General features: G+C 26.7%; 1 long non-coding RNA gene across 3 annotated transcripts in view; it reads left to right on the forward strand.

Annotated features, from left to right (window-relative positions):
• Positions 1 to 1,005: 1,005 nt before the first annotated feature.
• The window catches only part of LOC147810006 (uncharacterized), a 29,729-nt gene continuing 16,136 nt past the window's right edge, over positions 1,006 to 14,598 (forward strand). The window contains exons 1-4 of one of the 3 annotated variants that reach the window (XR_015434045.1): positions 1,006 to 4,715; positions 8,916 to 8,999; positions 11,823 to 11,906; positions 13,334 to 13,444. This is a non-coding gene — a long non-coding RNA (uncharacterized LOC147810006). Of the gene's footprint in view, positions 4,716 to 8,915; positions 9,000 to 9,054; positions 11,305 to 11,400; positions 11,907 to 13,333; positions 13,445 to 14,598 lie in introns of those variants that run through there. The other 2 variants (XR_015434044.1, XR_015434046.1) reach the window with 2 other exon arrangements.

The following is a 14,598-nucleotide window of genomic DNA, read 5'->3' on the forward strand; positions in this document are numbered from 1 at the left end:
TAAAATATATATTATGAACTATGAAAGTATCTATCAGAAGTAAAAATCTAAACTGAAAATTAATAATTAACTACATAAATGCGATATTAAATGAATTTAGCTGTAAATTGAAATAAATTTGGCTCAGAACTAGGCCTATTTTTTAATCAGTCTATTATAAATATTATTTTTGAAATGTTCAACAGATTATTTTGTATAATTATTTTCGTAATAAAAGGATGAAAAATATGTCCGATATTGAAAAAGAACTATCAAATTAAAACTATGTAGATATAGTCGTAGATATAGTATCATTTTCGATAAGTTTCCTCCTCTGATGCTATGCTTACGAGGTGATGTATGAACACTTAATATTCTAAGAAGTTTTATTGCTGCGATTTGTGTTTAAATGTACTCTTAAGAATTTTACCATTCAAAAGAGTTTTCTGTAATTTATAAATTCTAACAGGTCGTGAACTTTAAACAAGTTTAAGAACAATAATATCGCAACCTAAATAATTGGTAGGGTTTGCCATGTTTTGAATGTTATCCCTTATTTTGCTTTATTGGTGCACAATATCCTCTACGACATCGAAAATGACCTGAAAACCCTAAAGATTAAAATTTGGAAGGGAGGTTGCAGGTCCACATATAAGAAAAACAAGTGCCAGACGTTCACAAACACATTTAATAAGGAAGACGTAGATACATAGACAATAAAAATAAAATTATTACAATTTAAATTATTATTAAAATCATAAAACCACATACCGGTTCATGGTTAATGCCTAAACATATACACATAACTCACAGTAAAAAATGAAACCACGATCCACACATGGTTTTATTTTTCTGAAATAACAAATAACAAATATATCATTTGTACAATTTTAAAGTAAAATAAAAGGGAATTCTGATCCTTAGAAACAGATATTAAATTATCTGATGATCGAATGATGGGGCAAAAAAAAAACTTTTTTACCTTTTAAACTAAAAAATTCTTTATTTATAAATAATTTATTAATACTCAAATTGCTTGAAAGATGATATGTTCCCTACTAATGACAACAAAGTTTTTTTGTTTTATTCAGTCATTTATTTATATTTATTATGTCCGACAATGTAAAAAAGAAAGAAAAAAATGCATTGTGGGGTTCTGAGAGCCCCAGCTCCGATTAAAACTTTGAAAAAAGAGGGGGGAAAGTAGGATCTGGGGGCCCTTGTCATCTCGGGGCCCCAAGCTACAGCTTATTCAGCTTATACGTAAATCCTGCCCCGAATGATATGCAAGACTAAGCAGAGGTTTTAAGGTGGTCAAAATTTACAGTAGAGCCCTTCCTCACGTTTCACTCGGCTACTGAACGCCGACGAACTTTTTTTTTTAAACAAATTCAGTTGACAGCATCTGGCAACAGAAAATATGTTTACAATCCTGGAGAAATTGCGTACGTTGTTTTGCTTCTCACTACGTTTTTGAATTTATGATGTCTAAAAAAACTTCTTATCAGCATTTTGAGTAGAGTTATTTGAAAAAGTTCGATTTCATTCAGAAATCTTCTAAAGATCTAACTCATGCTTTATTTCCTCCTTGCTGATCGGAATTTTCTATAACGCATGGTGGTCGCAACGACATTTGTGTTCACGCTAAAACTAAAAAACACAAAGATAATTGAATCGCGGTTAAAAACAGTCAAAAGATTGATTTATTTGAGAAAAGTAACACATCACACGAGAATGCCGTTACTAAAGCTGAATATTTGTTCACTGCATTCATTGTGGAACATAGTTTACCACTCGGCTGTTCTGATCATGCAGGGAAATTATTCCGAAAAATGTTTCCGGATTCAAAAATTGCCAAAAGTTATGGATGTGCTAGAACTAAAACCTCGGCAATCGTACGAGAAATTGCGTCTAAAAAACACTGAATGTGACAGAGCCCTTTTACCGTTTCTGTGAACTGTATTAATTTCAGTGATCCAAACTGCATCCCATTGTTATAAATTATTTCAACTTACACCCAATGGATTCTTCCAAGGCTAAAGTTGACTGTGTGTTACTATCACTGCCAGTTTTAGTAGGGGATTCAACTGGTGTGAATTATTGGTAATCTAGTTTTAACTAGCCTGAAATCACTTCACATATCAATTGACAATACTCCTCTAATGGTGGGGCAGAAGTCAGGTGTTTTTACATAAAGCATATAGGAATGTAGCCTTGCTGTTGTCACTTGCTGCAGAAAGAGGACCTTGCCTTTTAAGATTGATGAATACTCATTGATCCTCAACTTTTCTGAGGGCAAGGAAAAAGTTCTAAAAGAAAAAAGCGACTCAGAGAATTTCAAAAGCCTCATGATACGGAGATAAAGAAAATCCTCAACCATGTTTCCACAAGATGGTTATCTGTAGATAACCATCTATTACATGTGCCTTGCTTCTGTAATAGAACAATAGCAACCATTGATGATTTTTTTTTTTTAAAGAGGATTGCTCAATGAAAAGCAGTTCCTCATCTTTAACTTTGTATAAGATTCCAAAAAAGTGATAATGTTAAAAATAGTGATTCTTCAAGCTGCATCTCTTCTGAATATGGTTCTAAGAAAAGAAAAATTGAGGAGGCGTATGCGTTTGGAAAGGTTACATCATCAATTTTTATTCGAGAGGAGAGACTTATTCATTTCTTTTCTAATGATTTAAACAAGACCTTTTGTTTATTTCTATCTAATGTTGTTTCTTTGTTTGATAATGGTAATACATTTTCCTGTTCCTAGAGTGATTTTTCTCCCATAATTTGAGATTCTAAGTAGGTAAATTGTTGCAAGTCTGATATTGTATGTTTTTATGTCTGATTTTGTATGTTAAAAAATCATCTGCACTAAGTAATTAACATATTTGGTGTCACCCCTTTAAACCATTAAGATTCAGTTTTATTGCCTGATGGTATGATCACCAAATAAAAAATAATGTATGGTGTATTGTTTTTGTGCTTTGTACTTACCAAGTTTTAATTATGTAAAATACATGAATTAAATTTGAAGAGAAAATTAACTATGTCTTATTATTCGTGAAATTATACAATTAGTAATTGATATTATTTATTTTTAGGTAATATTACTACAACAAAGAAAAGTTCAGTTTAAATAACTTCTTTTCTGCAAGAAATCTTATTAGTAATTCTAAATATTCAACTTTTTATGGGAAGTTAAAAATTTAAAGTAATTTCACTTTGCTTAACATAAATAATGTGGTAATAAAAGTTTTTCGGTGATTAATTTTTTCAATATTTAAAATATTATTTGGACAGTAATTTTTTCTTTTATTAAGTTTTAATTTGTATGTATATTTATTTGTAAGTGTTGTTTAAAGGCTATTTTAATAAATTTATTAGTTCTATGTTATTTGTAAAATAATTTTCTTGCTTGATATTTTTATGCAAAATCAAGCTAGAAATGAGTTATTATTTTTGCTTTTATCAGAATTTTAAATTAAGATAATATTCCGCAAGAGATTCTAAATAGTAATGAACTACCATGGACATATTCTAGGTAAATTTATCAATAGTGGTTTACATTAGCTGAAATTCTATCTATATTTAGGGTTTAAAGTTCATGTCCTTTCAGAAGAAATCTAATGCAGTGAAGCCTCTTGGGAACGACCATTCTCTGTTTTACACAGTTAAATGATCCTTGTGGCAGAATTTTTTCGAGCTGTCTGCGACAAAACTGTCACTTGGCACTAAAATCTTTTTGCAAGATACTTTTAATGATAACAAACATTTTAAATTAGTAACATATATGTTTGTTATTATTAAAAGTACCTTGCAAAAAGATATTAGTATATAACACAGTGTTTTTGTTATTTTAAATTAGAAACATATATAACAAAAGCACTGTGTTTAAAAATATATAATTTTTATTTATTGAATATGTAAAAAATTTTTATTCTAATATTATTAGTGTTATTCTCGCATTTTGGTGGGGGGACACTAAATAACGATTTTTGTAAATAATAAACATAATAAAAAATATAATTAAAATTCATGAAATCCGTTGAAGTAATCGCCAAAAAAACATCGCTTATGAAATCACACGAATTAGATACCTAAAAAAGGAGATTACTCAAATGTGTGTTTCCTATCTGCCTGGTTTATTTAGGGATGGGAAAGTGAGATAAAAGAAGCAAACAAGACAAAATGCTTATCGCTACATTCCCCTCTATAGATGGTCTTAAAAATAGTTATATGTATTTATTTTGTAGAAATTTCAAAATTATTGCAAAAGAAATGAAGAAAAAAAATCAGTGAAGACCGAAAAAAGTTCATTATATCCAACTTCCTCACTTTTTTGGTTCACTATATCTACGAAAAATAAGATTATACGTGTCTAGCAAGGCACAGGACCGAATATTTCGTTCACTATATCCAGGAGTTCACTATAAACCATGTTTACTATAGCAGGGTTTGACTGTATATATAAAAAATATGTCAGATTTTCTTTATCTTTAAGAAAGGGTTAAAAGTACTTGATACTAAAAATACTTATTTATTCTTTTGATTTCTGAAACTAATACTTGTTTTTAAGTAATTTAATTTTAATTAAAATAAATTAATCAGAAATATTTCCGTTTTTCAGTGTGATGAAGATGTAGGATGTAAAACAAAAGGATTTCAGAATGATTCAACTAAAATTCCACCACCTTTTCATAGCCATAAGATTGTTTCTGAGTCTTTTTTTCTAAAAGGTAAATTTGCATTTCTATTCTATAAATGATCTTTTTTAAGTTTTTAATTCTGTGATAAATTTTTTCTTCTAATATTGCAGAATTAGAACATGTTTTGTATTCAACATAATTAATGTGAAATACACATTACCTGCTGCAAATATATTTAGTAATCTGAATATTTATTAGATTAGAAGTGCTGTTAAGAATACTATTTGTTTTTGTGTTTTAAAAATTTTTTTAAAAAAATTTAATATTTTATGTATAATTTTTTTTTTAAACTTGCCTTAACTGATGCTAATTAATTTTACTTTATATTAAAGACTAATTCACTACTTAATTTTATCTAACTGTAAAGTTATTTTTTTTAATATGTGTTTTTACTGTGTTGATTAGAAGTTAATAAATATAACTTTTACCTGTAAAAAAAAAAAAAACTTTCCATGTATCTTTTAATTATTTCATAATATACTTCAGTTCAAATAATAGTTTTTCTTTAATGAAAGAAAAAAAATCCAATATTTTTCTTCTTAAAAATATTTTTATTTTATTGTTTAAATCTGTATCTCTTAAAATTTTGTTTTTATTCTGTACAAAAAGTTAGTTGTGTTATGATAAAAGAAATTTTGAAATTCCATTCACAGTATTTTTATTAATTTTTCATTGTAATAATAATATTTCTAAACCTGCTCACATCTTTTTCATTGTATTTTAAATTTTAAAAAATCTATATTAAAATCAGCAGTCCCCCAAAAGTGTGATTAACTACACAGTTTATATCCCAGATAAGTATGAGTCTCTGGAACTTAAGGCATTTTAGTAATCTTTCTTTTTTTAATTTTTCTTTCTTTTAATTTTTGCAATAAACAGCAAAACTGGTTTGATTAGAAAAGGAATCTGAAGGGAGTTGAAATGTGATTATTTGAAAGAACCCTGCAAATTTCAACCTCTACTTAAACCTGTTATGGTGTTTATTACTCGCACCTTCCTTTGTGTAGTTTCTCAGATTTGATAGTAAAAAATTATTATATGTTCAATAAAAAAAAATTATGCATATTTTTTTCTTATTTTTTCCTTTTGTAAATGCTTTTGTTATTTTAAATTAGTAAGATATATGTTTGTTGATTATTAAAAGTATCTTGCAGAGAGACATTAGTGGTGGAGAGTTTTGTCACAGGGAAAATGATCTTATCTTGCATATTTTTATTGATGTACGTGTTTTATCTATTATAGATACATTCAGCTATTGCATAACATATATTACTTTTTATATCAGTATACTTTAAGTATTTTCACAAACATGTACATTTCTTACATATATGAATTTGTGTACAACAGTCATATTAAAAAATTTTTAATGTTGTTTTGGCAAAATCTTAGATTTGAGATGATTTTTTGTAATCAAAATTTTGACAAAATAGATCAAGGAAAAAGTTGATACAATATTAAATGTGTTTTAAAGTGAAGCTTAAGAAATGTTGATAAAAAGTTTTTTTCTTATTTTATGGATTTTCCTTTTCTTGGATTTCCTTTTTTTTATGGATTTCTTATGTTGAAATATGTTTTTTTTTTCGATTTGCAATTTATTATGAAAATATGATATTTAATGAAGCAATTTTTGGTAAGAATTTTGATAATGTTGTAACTGTTGACTTTTATGTTCTTATTAGCACTAAATTAGTTTTTGATTGTTATATATATATATATATATATATATATATATATATATATATATATATAACAATCCTAATGACAGTTTAATTCTTGTCTCCCAAGACAACTCGATATGCTTGTTCTGTAAAAGCTGTTCCAAGTTTTAGCCATTAATGTACTAGAAAAAATTTGCAATATGAATCATCAGAAGTTTTGGTTACGAAATCAATTATGTATATATATATATATAGTTGTGTATATATATATATATATATATATATATATATATATATATATATATATATATATATATATATATATATATATATATATATATATGATTGATTTCATAACCAAAACTTCTGATCAATTATGTATATATTATGTATATATAGATCAATTATGTATATATATATATATAGTTATATATATATATATATATATATATATATATATATATATATATATATATATATATATATATATATATATATATATATATATATATATATATATATGCATGATTGATTTCATAACCAAAACTTCTGATGATTCATATTGTAAATTTTTTCTAGTACATTAATGGCTAAAACTTGGAACAGCTTTTACAGAACAAGCATATTGAGTTGTCTTGGGAGACAAGAATTAAACTGTCATTAGGATTGTTATATATATATATATATATATAGCAACACAATTAGTTTCTTCACTGTAGGTTAATTTTTTTTTAGGCTAGATTACATATATATTTCAATAGAATAGCTCTTTCATATAACAGGGGATGAAAAAAGAAATCAATCTTAGAAAAACCCAGTAAAACCCACTTTAGGGTGGGTTTTACCGGGTTTTTCAGAGTGGGTTATACCCAGTAAAACCCGGCCGGGTTTTATTGGGCAGGTGGGTTTTTTGCAACCCTGATAAGGTACCCAGCTAATGGATAAATACCTATTTTTCAATTCAAAACTACCGTTTGAATTTCTGGTTTCCTATATATGACGTTAGCACTTTTTGATTGGTAGATTCCACTGATGAAAGTACCAATAGATGGCGATAATTGTAGTTTTTTTTTATTGTTACAGTAAAGCATATTTTATCTGTATCGCATTTATCCGTAATTTATTTGCAGTCGCAGTTTATTCTTAATGTATGCTATGTTAAAATAATTTGTTTATATGACTGTAAAACATAAAATATTGATTGTATGTTTGTTTTCTGTACTTTGTTTTTTTTTCTATGTAATCTCTGAATATTTGCCATGGATTTCAGAAACTCTCAAGGCTTCCTCGACTCTAAAATATAATTTTTCCCCCTTCAATTTTTTTTCTTCTTAATTGCCTATGTGTATGGAAAGAATTGTATATTTTTGTGTGCTCAAATTATTAAGTCATCACCAGCATTGGCATGACAGCCCTTTGTGAGCCTGGGCCTTCCTCAGAAGCTTTTCCCATTCTGCCCTTCTCCCAGTAATTGATTTACAGTTCTTTATTTTAAGGTTTTAGGATGGCAAAATCCTCTCCACACATTCTTTCCATCTCTTTTTGGGCCTTCCTCTTGGCCTTTTATTGGAGGGGGTTTATTATTAAGTAATGGTTGTATTTTATTGGAGGGGGTTTATTATTAAGTAATGGTATGATTATTTTAAACTTATTTCTATTTTTTTTCAACATCGATAACATTAAATGTCATCTTAACAATGGCTATTGCATTATCAAAATTTGTGTTCTTATGAAATATTAAATTTAAATTGTTTGATTTTCTGTTATACATCTATTTACTTCGGTCCCCTGAAAAAAATGCTTTGTTGTATTATTAAAATTTAAAAAGATGAAGGAAGGATAGTCATTTTAGAAGTCCTCTTTTATCCTGTAGTGTTCTTGGTGATCATGAATGCTATATTTATTCTAGTGGTAGTAAACTAAAGCAGAAATTTTAAAACAAATAGAATTTTTGTTAAATGTTAATGAGCTTTTGTGTATCAGACTTTTCATACATCAATTTAAATCATTTGCATGTAGTGGTGAACAATTTTATTTTAAATTTAGTTAGAAAAAATATTAATACTTTACATTTGCTACCATTAAAAATATTTTCTGTAACTGTGAAAATTCTGTAATTGTTAAAGGGTTTGCACATTTGTGACACAAACTTCTATGTTGCGCAATAACTGTTGCAGCATAACCGCTAAGTGTCTATAAAGGAAAAAAGATCTGATTTTCCTCTTTTTTTAAATTAGAATTTTTTTGTAGAATTTGTTCAATTACAATCAAAATTAGCATGTCTCAAAAATATATAACAGTTTTAAAAGCATTTTAATAATTCAATATAAGCTTAATGTGTATATATATATTTTTAATAAAAGTGTAAATATCTTTTTAACAAAGTCTAAATTATACATGCTAGTATTTCAACTTCTTTCGTCCTTATTTTGAGACTTTTTCTGTTGAATTATAAATTTAAATGGTTTTTATAATTAAGCCTAATTGTTTTTTCTAAAATATTATGATGTTATTTGTTCATTCAGATATTAGGACGTTATTAAGGTATTAAGAGATTATTTGTTTATTTTAGGGATCGCATTAAACGTTTACTAATTGTTGGTTCACCTTATTGGATGCATCTGAGTGTTTAAAGGGAAAGTGGTATAGTAAAAAGGTAAATATTTTTTAATCTACTTTATAATTTTCAGTGTTCCAAGGACACTTTTTGTCATATTTATTTACACTCCTTCAAAAACTTCATGAGTATTATTGTATTAACAATACAAAGATGACTGGGGTGGTTTTAGCCCCTCTCTATTTTATTGCTCTGTAATTAAAAAAAGTTGCTGATAATATTTAGTATTTCGAACTTTTCATAATTTGATTAAATTTAAGTGCTTATTTAATCATTCATATGATAGTCTTATAGTAACATACTTATAGAACCTTATACCTAAAATGATGGGAGGAGACAGTTGTATCTTGGTAGGTATCCCATTAATCCAGGTAGTTAGGGTATGAAGTACCCTTTAGTATGTATGAGGTGTCTCAGTTTCATTAAAGAAAGAGTATTTCAATAAAGAAAACTTGATTATCTAAACAATTAATGTATAAGAATAAAGTGCTCAGTGCCCCTCTTTTGTAGATCAAATTGAATAAAATATAGTTTTTGATATATTTCTTATTAAATTGATTATGATTATATTTCAGGTGTCTAATTGATTTAACGTACAATCTGGGAATGTCTTTACTTCCTAATGAGTTACTAATATTTAGCTAGGGAAAAAATGTTACAAATTAATGTCAGCTCATATTTGTAACTCTTTATTGCTATAAACATTAAAAGCTGTCATACACTAACATGTAGTATGCTTTTCTAATACAAAATGAATACTAGTGGTCTATTCTATTTAAAGGGCTAACTATGTTACTCTGATGATCATTGTAAAAACCTGTTTACTGTATATCATATTATATTACAGCATTGTTATAAGTAGAAGATATTCGAACAGATTTCATGTGTGTCTATTTTGTTTATATATTATGTCAGGATTTTTTCAGATCAACGTAAGTAACAATTTTAAAAAATAGTATATTTGTTCTTGAGCTATGATTAATTATAACTTTTTATGATGCTTAGTTTTTAAGTTGTTGTAATCCTTATCAGTTACTGAATCATATGTTCAAGTGTCAAAGAAAAGTTAAAATATTCAAATGGAGAGCTAATAATGTGTAATTTTATACAGTTTTTTTTTTTCCATTTCAAAAACTATGGCATGAGCATAATCAATTAAAGGATTTAAGACAGTATAGTGAAAAGTCTCACTTTTTCTAAAGATATTTTTCTATGTAACTGTTCTTTAGTATTGTTTCCAGAATTTCTGAAATTTCTTTTAAATAATAGCACAATTCACTTAAATATCGTGTTATCTGTCTATTCAAAAATCACTCTAGTTGCATTCTTCCAAAAACTCTAATTTGGCTTACTATATTTTCCCAAGCTCTTCGGCTTTACAATGTGAAAAAATAAAATTTATAGATGAGCCTATTTCCAAAGTTCTATTTTAAGTGCTTCCCTGTGCCTTCACTTACCTGTTTAAAAAGAAAAAAAGGAAGAAGAAAATAAAGGTTAAGACAGCAAAGTGTTTTGTTGGCACGGGTTCGAGTTCTGCTGGGAGCTCCACCTTGGTAACAAATTGAACAACTTGATTGTTTATTCTGCAAGGTGCATGTTAAACCTGTCATGAATAAAAGGTAATTATGTGGTATGGTAGTTAATGAAGAAGTTTTCCAGATATTTAGGGTTCACACCAGCACTGAAAATTGAATGGCCCAATAGAACCATTCATTAAGTTTTTTAAAAAAATTTTAATGATGAACAAACTTGAGAAAAAAGTCAATTTGTACAATTTACACATCAAAAATTATTGCCATCTATAACACCTCAAAACTAATTAGATTCATTAGCCCATAATGATTGAAGGTAAGTATTTATTAAAATTAAGTATAAGGAAGCTAAAAATAGATTAAACTTAGCCGTTAAAATGCTGAGATCAAATAAGTAAATGAAGAAAATAGAGAAAGTTAGACCTAACAGAATACTAGATTAAAAATTATAAAGTTTTGAATAACTAAATTATAAAATTTTAAAGTCAATTCTAAAAGAGCAAAAAATTTTATTTTATTTATTAATAATTCATGAATAAAAATGTCAAAGTCTGTAATTGGTAAAGGTTCAAGGTCATTACATGAATGCAAAGCACAGCACAACATGTAAAATAACATGTTTTCATCATTTAAATTTTTTAAAATTTGTACCAGATACGTTCTCTTATTCCATTTGAACACCACGCATTTTAAATTCCATATTACACATTGAACAATAAAATTTGTGCAGCAAAGTTTTATTTAAATGCATGGAAATGAATGCAAAATTCTATTTTTCGTTACTATTCTGCAATTTCCTAACATATTTCTAGGTGACAGATGTCTACCACACACACGCATTGGCGACACAAATGAATGCAAAATTCTATTTTTCGTTACTATTCTGCAAATTCCTAACATATTTCTAGGTGACAGATGTGTCGCCAATGCGTGTGTGTGGTTTTGGTTTTAGCGACATTTATAGCCTTTGAAATATAGATGGCCTGGTGGTTTGCCTGTGAATAGCAATAAAGTTTAGTGTGTAAATAAATAAATTGTAGTCCATATTATTATTATTATGATAATAAACTGACATTACTGTTACTGTTTTGCTTTTAAATAAAAATTAAACTTCTTTTGAAAAATGGTAACAAAATTTTCTAATTACCTAATTTCGTTAAATATTCTAAGAAAATTTTGTTTCATTAGTAGTTGTTAAGAAAAAAGATGTAATTTTATTTTTAAATTTTCCTTTTCAAATTTATCTCTTACATAAAAGATAACAGTGAACCATCTTTTTTGTTTAATAAATGAAAGTATAAATTAGATTTTAAAAGATATTTTATTTTAGGCTGATGTTTTTTCTTTTGGTATCATCATGTGTGAAATTATTGTTAGAATCGAAACTGATCCTGATATTTTGCCTAGAACAGAGGTATTTTTTACCTTCTTAAATAGTCTACTTTTATTATATAAATTTACTATTTTTCATGTTTGCACATAAAGCAAAAGAAATTAAAAGCAAGAATCAAGAGCTTTAATTGTATTTAATTTTTGGCCTAATTTTTAAAATAGCCAATCATGTTATTCAGCCATGAGACTGGATATTCTGCTCTTTTTTTAATTTTATATAATATTTATTTTTTAGTTTATGTAACTCTGAGTATGTTGAAAAAATAACCCTACTGTTGAAATTTCAACTTTCAAAATGTGCTGAAATTTCAACTTTCAAAAAAAACTAAAATTAGTCGTTACTTTTTCTTTGTGCTGCTTTTTGAATGAAGCAGTGTAGTGAGCTAGAATTGTGGCGACATTGTTGCAGAAGTATTTTTCCTTTGGGAAATAAAAAGTTTTGCTTTTCTTTTCTGCCGAAATTTTCAAGCGATTTTATCTTTCCTTCAGAATTATATTCAAAAGATGCCTTTCTCGCATTTCGGAGTGGGGAAAAAAATACTTGTGATTTTTCTATTCTAATTGGAAAATAATGAAAGATAAAGAATGATGAAGTAAAAATTTTTATTTTCTTTTCTGTGGAAATGTTCGTTCCAATTTTTCATGCAGTTATTACTATTGATTTCCACATAGTTTTTAAAATCCGTCCCAACAACTAAATCTCAAAATGAAAACACGCGTTTAGTAACCCCTTTTTGAAGAATCCGATTCGCATGATTTCGTCGTCTATCTTTTTTATCGGCAGTTACTGCTACAGATTTTATTTTTTTAATGCGATTATGAATTATAAAGTGCGAAAAAGGAAATATTAGTGTGTTATCTTTCTACAAAGGGCTAGAATATCGCTTATAATATTAGAATAAGAAAAATCACATATTCAATTAAGAAAAAATTTTTATTTGCTCCAATTTTCATATATATATTTAATTAATTTAACTTTTTTGAAGTTACAGTTATTTTTTTTTTTTTTGAAGTCTGTACATTTGTTATTGTTAAATATCTTGTATATTTGTTGTTGTTAAATATCTATATTGTTAAATATCATATTAGTATTAAAGAGGTATGTCTCAGAAAGCCTGAAAAAAATTCTGCCACACCGGATAGTACTAACATAACTTATGTTATTTAAACTGTGTACCCTAATTTGGTTCATTTTGACCACTAGCTAATTTAATCTTGATACTTAATTATGCTTGATTTCACTTGAATGATTTTACAAGAATTATCTCTTTTTTTTTTTTCAAGTATAACAATGTGTCAGAATTTCATTATCTTTAAGAAGAAGAAACATATCAGAAGTGCTTGATATAAAAGTACCTATTTATTCTTTAATATCTGAAACTAATGCTTGTTTTTAAATAACTTAATTTTAATTAACATAAATTATTCAGAAATATTTTCAATTTTCAGTATGATGAAGATGTAGGATGCAAAACGAATTGTTTTTTAGAATGATTCAACTAAAATTCCACCACCTTTTCATAGCCATAAGATTGTTTCTGAGTCTTTTCTTTCTAAAAGGTAAATTTTCATTCCTAATCTAAGAATAGAAAACCTGTGCTCAGAACTTTCTCTTATACCAATTATTTACTATGCATTTTTATTTACATTTTTATCATTCAATTTGCAACATGGATTTAAACAACAGTAATTATAAGAACTAGTTGGATTCTTGATAAATATGAGAACTAAATTATTTTCTTTTCTAAGTTTTTAATTCTGTGATAAATTTTTTCTTCTAATATTATAGAATTAGAACTTGTTTTGTATACTACATAATTAATGTGAAATATACATTGCCTGTTGTAAATATTTTTAGTAATTCATATAAATATTTATAAAATCAGATCAATTAACTAGAAATGCTGTTAAGCATATTATTTGTTTTAGTGTTTTAAATATTATTTTTTTTTAATTTTAAAATTTTTTTTATCTGGTCTTAACTGATGTTAATTCATTTTACTTAATATTAAAGATTAATTCACTACTTTATTTTATCTAACTGTAAAATTTATTTAATGCTTTCAATAAATTATTTATTAAGATGCAGTGAAGTTAATAAGTATAACTTTTATCCGTTAAAAAAACTTTCAATGTATCTTTATTAATTATTTCTTGATATAATTCAGTTCAAATAATAGTTTTTTTTTTTAAGGAAAGAAAATAATCCAATATTTTTCTTCTAAAAAATATTTTTCTTTTATTGTTCATATCTGTATGTCTTAAAAGTTTGTTTTTATTCTGTTCATAAAGTTAGTTGCGTTATGATAAAAAAAAATTTAAAATTCTTTTCACAGTATTTTTATTAATTTTTCATTGTAATAATATTTTTAAACATGGTCATATTTTTTTCATTGTATTTCAAATTTTAAAGAAATCTATATTTCAAATCATCAGTTCCCAAAAAGTGAGATTTGACTGCAACTATACAATTCATGTCCCAGATGAGTATGGGTCTCAGAACCTTTAGTAATCTTTCTTTTTTCAATTTTTATAATAAACAGCAAAACTGGTTTGATTACAGGAGGGATCTGAAAGGAGTTGAAAGATGATTGTTTAAAGGAAACCTGCAAATTTCAGCCTCATATTAGACCTTTTATGGTGTTTATTACTCGCACCTTCCTTTGTGTAGTTTCTCACATTTGATAGCATTTTTTACTCATTTAAATATCAAT

The sequence above is a fragment of the Parasteatoda tepidariorum genome, chromosome 5, assembly GCF_982258835.1.
Source record: "Parasteatoda tepidariorum strain Cologne lab strain chromosome 5, Ptep-v5.0, whole genome shotgun sequence".
Lineage (NCBI taxonomy): Eukaryota > Metazoa > Arthropoda > Arachnida > Araneae > Theridiidae > Parasteatoda > Parasteatoda tepidariorum.